Genomic DNA, 9347 nt, shown 5'->3' with positions numbered 1-9347 from the left:
TTTTTTTTTTTTTTTTTTTTTTTTTTTTTGATGTTTTGAGACAGGGTTTCTCTGAATAGCTTTGTAGACCAGGCTGGCCTCAAATTTACAGAGATCCACCTGCCTGTCTCCCGAATACTGGGATTAAAGGTGTGCGCCACCTCTGCCCGGCTTCCAAAAGCTCTTAAGGCCACTCCAAACCAGCTAACCCTAAAGGCCAAAAAGGAAATTCCTGTCTTCATCTGATTGGAATTCGATGCCACATTCGACAATGTTGATTACTTTCTCCTTGAAACTCTTCACTACCTTGGTTGCCATGGCAACCCCCTTTCCTAGTTGTTTGTTGCATCTCTCAGGTCTTTCCCTTTCTGCCACCTCCAACAGCTCCTTGAATGTTTCTAACTCCTGGTCTTGACCTAGGCCCTGTGCTTCTTCTCCACCTGTTCCCTAGCAGCCATTTTCTTTGACTTCACATTACAGAGTGGCAATGACTCCAGGCCCGTTGTGCTTTTTTATTCAGCCCTCAACCTAGGATTCAGGTGTCTGCCGGGCCCACACCTGTCTGTGTCCCCAGTACCCTGGTCACATGTGAGCCACTTTTATGTCTCTGTCTTATAATACTGTGTTCCCCAATCCAGAACCTTGCCACCCATCAGGGCTGCACTCAAGACACCAGGGCTACTCCATGCCTGACTTTCTTTCTAAGTGTGTGTGCACACATATGCAAGTGCATGCCGGAGTCTATGTGTATGTGTGCAGTGCAGGAGCCTGAAGAGGTCAGAAGACCCAGGGTGGCATGGGTACTAGGAACGAAACTTGGGTACTCTGCAAGAGTAGTATGAGCTCTTAACCATGGGACCACCCCTCCAGCCCCAGCCTGACCTCTTAACGGCCAACCATTCTAAGTACTTCTGGCTTCTGTCTAGCATGAGGTTCTAATCCATTCTTCTACAAGCCTACTGGTCAAGTTGAGAGCTGTCTCTCATACAATCTCCTGCCTCTGGAGAGACCAGATGCTTAAAGGAGACCAGGGACCCGTGGCTTCCTAGCGTCCCTCACTCCTCACCCAATCCTAACACCTATGAGACCTGGTAGTAACTGGCAAGTAGCTGAGGTAGAACTTGGGCTGCTCCACTACAAAGAAGACACACAACCAAGTCCCATAAGACATGGCATGAGTCCCATGCTCAGGCAGCTAAGCCATAGCTCACCTGATCTTGACTTCTGTGCATGTCTGGAAGAAATAATTACAATTAGTATATACTGTTTAGGAGAGACCAAAGAGCTCAAGACTGTGCCTTCATCCCTGCCCCTGTACTTTTTACCATTCTATCTTTCTGCTTTGCTTCTCTGGGTCTATTTCCATCCCTAAGAAACAGACCAGCTGGCTGGCTGCCTCACTGCATGCAGGCTGAGTGAGGGACTGTAGCCATCAGAAAAACAGTGGCCATGACCCATGGCACACACTATGAGGAGTTGAGCCCACACTGAGGCCAGGGAGCATTCTCTGACATCTAGATAGAGTAACCATGACTGCTATTTCAGTTGCTATCTTGATTTCCTGTATGATATAACAGAAATCTTTTTGAGAAAAAGAATATATCTGAATCTCCATTTCAGACATTGGAATTGAGACAGACAGTGATTATTCTGCCCCTGCCTCAACAGCTGCCTGTTGCTAGGTGCCCAGAGCTACAAAAAACACTAAGACACGACCCCAGCCACCAGGCAAGAAGCAGCTACAGCTAATTAGAGCTGCAGTTAGGACCCACAGGCAGATGAAGGCTCCCTGAGAGCATGGAGATCAGGTTCCCTGCAAAAAGGAACATGATTGAATTGCTCCTTTCCACCAACACAACTAATCCCCTCACCTCAACACTTAATCCCACTGCTCTGGGGCCCTTTGCTGTCTGTCCCCACTCTGCAGGCCCAGCTTTCCCTTTCCTGCTGTGGCCGGTGAGATGGGTGCCTTCCTGACTCTGTAGCCCCTTCAGCCCCCTTGTCCCTCCTCTCAGCTAGATTAGAGGCTGATTGTCCCCGACCTGGGGGACTTCTGTCCTGTCCTCAGATCTGTGCAGCAAACTCTTTGCTGGCTTCTGGAACCTATGTTTTTTTGTGGTCTCTTCCAATGGCACTTTCTCAGTCTCCTCAGCAAGGCCCATGTTGTAACTGCCCATGGAATGCTAGTCACAGATCAGTTTTGGGCCTGGTTTCCTGTGAATTGTCTGCACCTTTGTGAAAGTATACTTGCATATGTAGTAGATGGTTGTGTGTGTCCATGTGCATGTGTGTGTCAAGCCACAGGGTGACATCAGGTGTCTTCATCACTTTCCACTTCATTTCTGAGATGGGATCTTTTGGTTGGAGCTCAAAATTTGCTAGACTGAGCCCAGCAAGCCTCACCAATCCTCTCTAGTCATCTGGTGTGTGCTGCCAATATCTAACTTTGTCTTTTATACAGGGCTGGGGATTGAACTCAGGTCATAATGTTTGCATAGCAAGCATATCAACCTAGCCACCTTAGTTGTATGCTCTGAGGTGGGTTTAGAATACAGCTTTCCTTGTACTAATCGACAGATCAACAATTGGAACCTTGGCTTTGGACAAACCTTCTCTTGCTCCAGCTCTGAGCTATTTCTGACTGATGACGATACCTGGAGGTATGTTCTCAAAGAATGTGCCACCTGGGCAGAGAACCAGAAGGTGACAGGAAAGTCTGATGGCAAACAATGACAATGAAAACGGGACAGCATTTCAAGGTGAGAAAGCCATTGAAACTCTGCCAGGTGAATGTGTAGAGAGACGGCTCACCTACTTTGCCAATGTGGATGGACCCATCTAGTTGGCATCCACCAGTCTGTAGGCATCCAATCCTGCAAAGAAACATTACTCAGGGGCCAGAATGTCAACCCCACCCTCTCCCTCACCAGTACCAACCTACCTGAATGGTCTGCCAAGACATTTCACCACAAGCAGCAGAATCATCTCAGCCAGTTTGTGGCAAGTTCACCTTCTTGGGCTACAGCCATCTTGATCCACTCCATGCTCCAAAATGTGGAGTTGACGAAGTCTGGGGTCTCCATTCCCCATCAGCACTGTCACACACCTTGGGGCACCTGAAGATGTGATGCTAGCACTGAAAAGGAACTCGGGACAATCTAGTTCAGCTGCCTCCCTCTGCAGATGGGGAGACAGGCCTGGTGAGGGAGGTAACTCCCAGCAAGTCAGTGGAGAAGCGTCCTCACTGGGGACATCAGGATGGGGACTCTGCCTAGCTAATCTTGATTGAAACAGTACAGAGGTTGGAGCTATGGCTCAGCAGTTAAGAGCAGTGGCTGTTTGTGCAGAGGACCTGGTTTCAGTTCCTGACAACCACATGGCAGCTCACAATAGTCTGTAACTAGTTCCAGGGAATCCAATGCTGTCTTTTCACCTCCATGGGCACCAGGTACACAGATGGTGCACTTACATACATGTAGTGTATACATGTATACATAAAATAAAAATAAAATAAACTTTTAAAACAAAACAAAGAAAAAAAAACCATAATGGAGCTATGTGTTGTGAGACTTAGGTAGTAAATTTTATCTATCCAGGGAAGAGGCACGTTGTGTGAAAGGGATGATATGATCAGAGGACAGGCTATTTTTGCTGGAGGTCCCATATGTGACATCTGGGTAATTGAGAACCCTAGGTGATGAAAACAAACTCATCCAAGCCTGGGAGAGTCTTGATAGGGGATCCTCAAATCTCAGGAATCACAAGTGCATAAGACTCCAAATACCATGCAGACCTGTGATCAAGGGAGGGTTGTCTTCCTAGTCTTGACCACTGCATGCATCAATTTGAATGACCCAGGTAGCCCCACCCAGCTGGCCAATGGATGGGACCCCTGGTTCCCTTCCATCAGCAGCAGATTGACACTAACAGTTCAATTGATTGTGTACTATTTATTTATTTATTTATTTATTTATTTATTTGAGGTAGGGTTTCATGTAGTTCACAGTGTGTTTTGTTTTGTTTTGTTTTGTAGACAGGGTTTCTCTGTGTAGCCCTGGAACTAGCTCTGGAGACCAGGCTGGCCTCCAACTCAGAGATCCACCTGCCTCTGCCTCCTGAGTGCTGCCATTAAAGGTGTGTGTGCTGCTATCACACAGCTCTGGTCTCTTAACTCTTTCTGCAGCCAAGGATGACCCTGAACTTCTTATCCCTCAACCTCTATCTACCAAGTGCTAGGATGACAAGCATGAGCCGCCATGCCTGGCTGCTTCATTTGATGTAATTTCTCACTTCAGATGTTCATTTCCTACCAGCAAATATTTACTTAGCACCTTCCAGCAATGGTTTCAGAACAGGCGAGGTCAGTGGCCCAGTGCTAAGCTACTTTGGTTTGGGTGGGTGGGTTTTTCCATGCTGGCTGTCCCAGGTTGACCTTGATTAAATAGTTCAGCCTATTCCAGACAATTGGGAGGGGCATAGGCCATCACTTGTACTTGCTCACTGCTGGCCTTCGCTTTCCTGATGTCATTTCTGTGCTTTTTAGTTTAGACACTCTTTCAATATCTAATTCCTTCCCTCACCCTTAACTTTTAATAGGTTCTTATTTCCAATTTGACTGTTTTCAAAAGTTCTCTGCTCTCTGATCCCTTCCCCCTGAGCAGGTGTGTTCCAGCTCTCAAGTCCTGTCAACCTCCTCCATCTTCTCTTGCTCCCACCTCAGGGCTTCACTTCTGCTGCTCTCTACCCCTCCTCCACTCGTGACTGGGAGGAGGAGGAGGACAGTAGTTAAGGTAAGGCTCTGGAGGACAACAGGACAGGGTAAGTCCCAACAAGTCTGCTTTTACTCCTGGGCAATTCCCATCTGGAAGCCATCTGTCCAGTAGGCACAACTGTGCCACTCTTAGGATGCTACGAGGTTTCAGGGGGTCCTGTTGACAACTGTTTGTGCCTTGTGACTTAGAAAAGCACTTGTATAAAAAGGCAGTCCAAAAGGAGTTACCTCTGCAGCTCCCTTGCTTCAAAGCTGGGAAAGCCATTTCATTCTCATGGTCCCCTCATACTCTCCTCCTCTGCCTCTGTCACTGTGCTAATCCCAAGAGGGATGATAAGATCCCCTAAGTGATGCAGTGATTCCTTCTTGGTCTTCACGATGGAAGCAGTTGTCACTCCAATCCCAGACACCTTTTTGGACCACCTCATTTGAGGACAGGTGAATGTCTGATTGGCACCTGGAGAAGCTCAGAGCTGCCAGCCAGACTTTAAGCACCAGTTGCTCTACTCACAGAGAGCATGCCATTCTTGTGGAAGGACAAAAGTTGCGCCAAGAGCCACAGAACATGCCTTAAGTTAGTAGGGAAGCCCAACAGCAGCCATATGGACTTGGGTTGAAGGGAGTTGAGCTGGGTGCTCCTTGACACAGGTGCACCTGAGTAGCCTGAGATGACTGGATCCAGATGAAGAGAAGACCATGTGCCCAGAAACACTGAGGAGCCAGAGAGACAGGGTTACAGACAGACACAGAAGTATTGTCATCTAAGGAGGGCTGAGGAGATCTAGGCTAGTCTTACCGATTCAAGTATTAGCCACAACTGCACACCAGGTTGTAGGTGGGCATAGCCATGAGGGCCATTATGGCAAGAGCTGGTGTGTGTTAAGACCCTGTGGGTCACAGTTCCAATCTGTGCAAAATGGAACCACAGAACACCCACAAAAATGGCTCTGAGTGTGGAAAAAACTGGTTCGTACTTGACCAGTGAGAGAAAATAAACAAACCTTTTTGCCATCCTCTAAAAGCAGTCCTACAAAGAGCCTTGTCTGCCTGGGAGCAGGTGGCCTTACAGAGCTGAAGTCCTCGGGCTGCACAGAGAATGGGCCTGAGTAAGACTAGCACCTGGGCAGTGTGTTTCAGGTACACAGCAGGGGAGTGAGGCTGAAGAGCGGCAGTTCTGAGCCCATCAAGCTGGTGAGGATGCTCACAATCTTTGAAGGAAGATGGCAAAGGCAAGAGGAATAAGGCCAACAGCAACTCAGTTTATGTCTATCAGAGCTCAGGGATCGAGAACCAGTGGGTTACTCCCAACCTGTAGGTAACCTGAGGGCAAGTCACCAGAACTGAACTTGGTTGCGATCAGCGAGTCTGTACTCCACACTGCGGCCAGCTCACCAATGTGCCAGACAGGAGGGACAGGAAGAAGAGGAAACCTCCAAACACATGGGGCTGAGGACACAGGGCAGGGAGAGAGAAGGATGTAATTAGGACAGCCACTGCCTGTGGCCTGATGGTGCTTGCCTCATGTACTCTACTCTACACGAAAGACGCCAGGCTGTGTGTTTTTTATGCACGTCTCAAAATACTAATCTAGAAAATAATACCTGTCACTTCAGAGTTGCCAAGGAGTCCTGGGAGGCAATTCCCGGCCTTCTAGGAAAGACCAGTCACCTAGTGTCATCAGAAGTCTAGCACTGACTGCCTGAGTCACCACCTATTTGCCTATAAAGCCACTGACCACAGGTACTGTGGCGGGCCTGGTCAGGCAGGTTCTGTGACTGGCCAAGGGACAAAGTCTCTATGATGAAGGGTCATGCATGAATCAATGATCTAGTTAAGGATGGGAGCCATGGCACCAGGGAACCACTGGATGTTTTGTTTGTTTTCCTCCCTCATGAGCCCTTCCACATCTGCCTTGGCTATACATGAATATTCTTGGCACTTCTGCACCCAAGAGTAAAACTCAAGTTTATTCCTTCATTGGAAAATCCTTTGATTAAATACTGCATTACCTTAACACACTTTCACCAACATCTCTTAAGACTGAAGTAACAAGAATAAAGGTCACCAGTGTCTCACAGGCGATGACTAGGGAAATGTTAGACTTCTTCCGTGACTAAGAAATGGGACAACAGGCCTCAAGGAACATGAACAGTGAAGAACAAGGTCACATGTCAACTGGTGGGGACTCAAGGCCAGGACCCTATAACCTTCTATGCCTTCCCTGCCTTTTTTAGAAGGCTGCCACCACTAGCATGGGACAGGGGAATGGCAGCATGGGCAAGCTGTCCAAGTGTGTGCTCTCTACAACTGCCCAGGGAAATAGGTGAGAGGCCAGAACTACCCAGAGATTTGTCTTTAGGAAGGGTCTTGTTCCACTGGATCCAACAAGGCTCCCTCGCACATGCCCCTGTACTGGTTGCTCTGAGGAGACCGAGCCTATTAAGGGAGGTGGCGTTCCCTCCCTGACAGAGGGAGTGGCATCTGAGACTACCCTGATGTTGATGCTAATAGCCTCCATGTTAGGGTGAGGAAACTGAAGCTGGAGGGGGAGGGATTGGTCTGGACAGGTGCAAGTCACAAAGGCAGAGAACAGAAGAGCCAGGGCTCCTTGACTCCTCATAGCAGGGTTTTAGCCTTCTAATACACTCCTAACCCTGGTGTTTGAGTCCCTTTCCTAGATTCCCAAAGGAAGACAGGCAGATATGGCATCTCCAGCTACTTGGCATTACCTGACCAGAATGTACAATGCTGTTCCCAACATACTCCATTCACCCAGTGCTGGCTTGCTAAACTCACCATTGTCACTTCTGAGTCCTTTCTCCTCATTCCCAGCGAGCTACACAGGGTGGTGGCCTTCTCCACATCCCTAAGGGTCGAATCCACCTCACATGCTGTTTACTGCGATGGGAACTGGAGCTCTCAAGACTGTTTTAGGGCTTGCTTGCAACAATGCAGCTTTAAGGTCCTCCCTTAGTGCCCCCCAACTGTCAGTGTTCTAGGTTTAAAGATACTGACCCTTTTCCCCAGAAGCTTTTTAGGGTCCTTCATTTTACTTTTCAGTTCAGTCTCTATCTGTCAGCAAGATGCTGGATTAGATGGCGAAAAAGCAACATCTCATTTATTATTTCACTGCTCAAATATTCACACTCAATCTTCAGGTCTGAAAGCTAATCCTCTCAGGTCTGTATCGGCTCCTTCCTGAGACCCCCAGAACCTCCCCCCTGCCAGTGCTTAGTCACATATCTCTAGGGTGACTTGATCAATAAATACCCTTTCTCTTTGGCCTGGAGGGCACTGTGATGGTGGAAACTGTCCACTGTGGTCCCAGGGTCTCACCACACATGAGATTCTAACAAAAATTGGAGAATAGTAGGGCAGACCTCCTGAATAGGACTCATGGGCCATGCATGCCCTCCAGGGACCCAATCTCTTAAGAGGACATACCTCAGCAACAGTATTCATGACGGCTAAATGATGGGCTGTAAACAAGCTTTCACCACAGAGAAGGAAGAAATGAAGGTGGTGTCTGAGAGCACATGGTAAACTCATCAAAGCACATGCAGGCAGGATCCCAGAGGACCCTGCCACCAAGTCTGTCCAGCCACTTCCCTCCGTTGGGCTCCAAAAGAGTCTAGGATTCGGGAAGACAAGACTCCCAGATCACCAGGGCTGGGAAAACTGTATTTGTTCCAAAGACCATATTTTACCTATCAGGAAACTGACGCAGAAGCAGGACACCTGCTTCAAAGAGCCACAGTGGCAACAGAAGAGCAGTGTGAGGCCCTAAGGCCTGGTGGTCTTCTGCACAAGTAGTGTCTTCTTTTTGTTTTCCTGGAAGATAGTTCAGGAGGGGGTGGCGTCCTAGGTGCTGTGGGAGCCCTGTGGGCAGACAGAACCCTATGTGGCAGGCACCCTGTGAAGGACGGGCTATCAGCACCCTACTGGAAGGACCATAAATCTTCTGGAGGGAGGGTTATATGTGACTCTCAAGCACATGACCTAAAACAGAAAGCCGCTTTTCAAGGGAGAGCAAAATAAGTAATGATCTTGGCTTCATTTACAATCCAGGTGCCTCCACAGGAGGGGAACACAAAAGCCTCTGCTTGCTTTGTTTTGCTAAGTCTCCCCACTAGGTTAGAATCAGGAGGTCCTAGAGTGTCAGAGGCCTGCTTGTCCTGAAATCCCCAGCCAGCCTAGTACAGGGTCTCTGTGCTTGTTGAACAAACTAGCTTTTCCCTATGCCCAGCTCTTCAACTTGTCAAGTTCTGCAGAACCACCACAGTTATACATAGCAAAGACCTCAAGAAGCAAGAGCCAACACAAAGCAGATAGAAGACATCCCAAGAATGGTCACCGAAATTTTTCAAAGAAAACCCCTTCAAAACAGATATATCTTTGGTAATTTCGTTTTATTTTGTATTAGATGGGATCTCACTCTGTAGTCCAGACTGGCCTAGAACTCAGAGCAATCTTCCTGCCTCAGCTTCCTAAGTGCTAGGATTATAGGTATGATACCTGGCTCTTTTGAAAGTTATAATCGAGAAGAGGAAAGCGTGGACCAGCAATGCCAGTAATGGAAAAAACAAAACAAAACAAA

The sequence above is a fragment of the Cricetulus griseus genome, chromosome 6 (assembly GCF_003668045.3).
Source record: "Cricetulus griseus strain 17A/GY chromosome 6, alternate assembly CriGri-PICRH-1.0, whole genome shotgun sequence".
NCBI lineage: Eukaryota > Metazoa > Chordata > Mammalia > Rodentia > Cricetidae > Cricetulus > Cricetulus griseus.
This window is presented reverse-complemented; position numbering follows the sequence as displayed.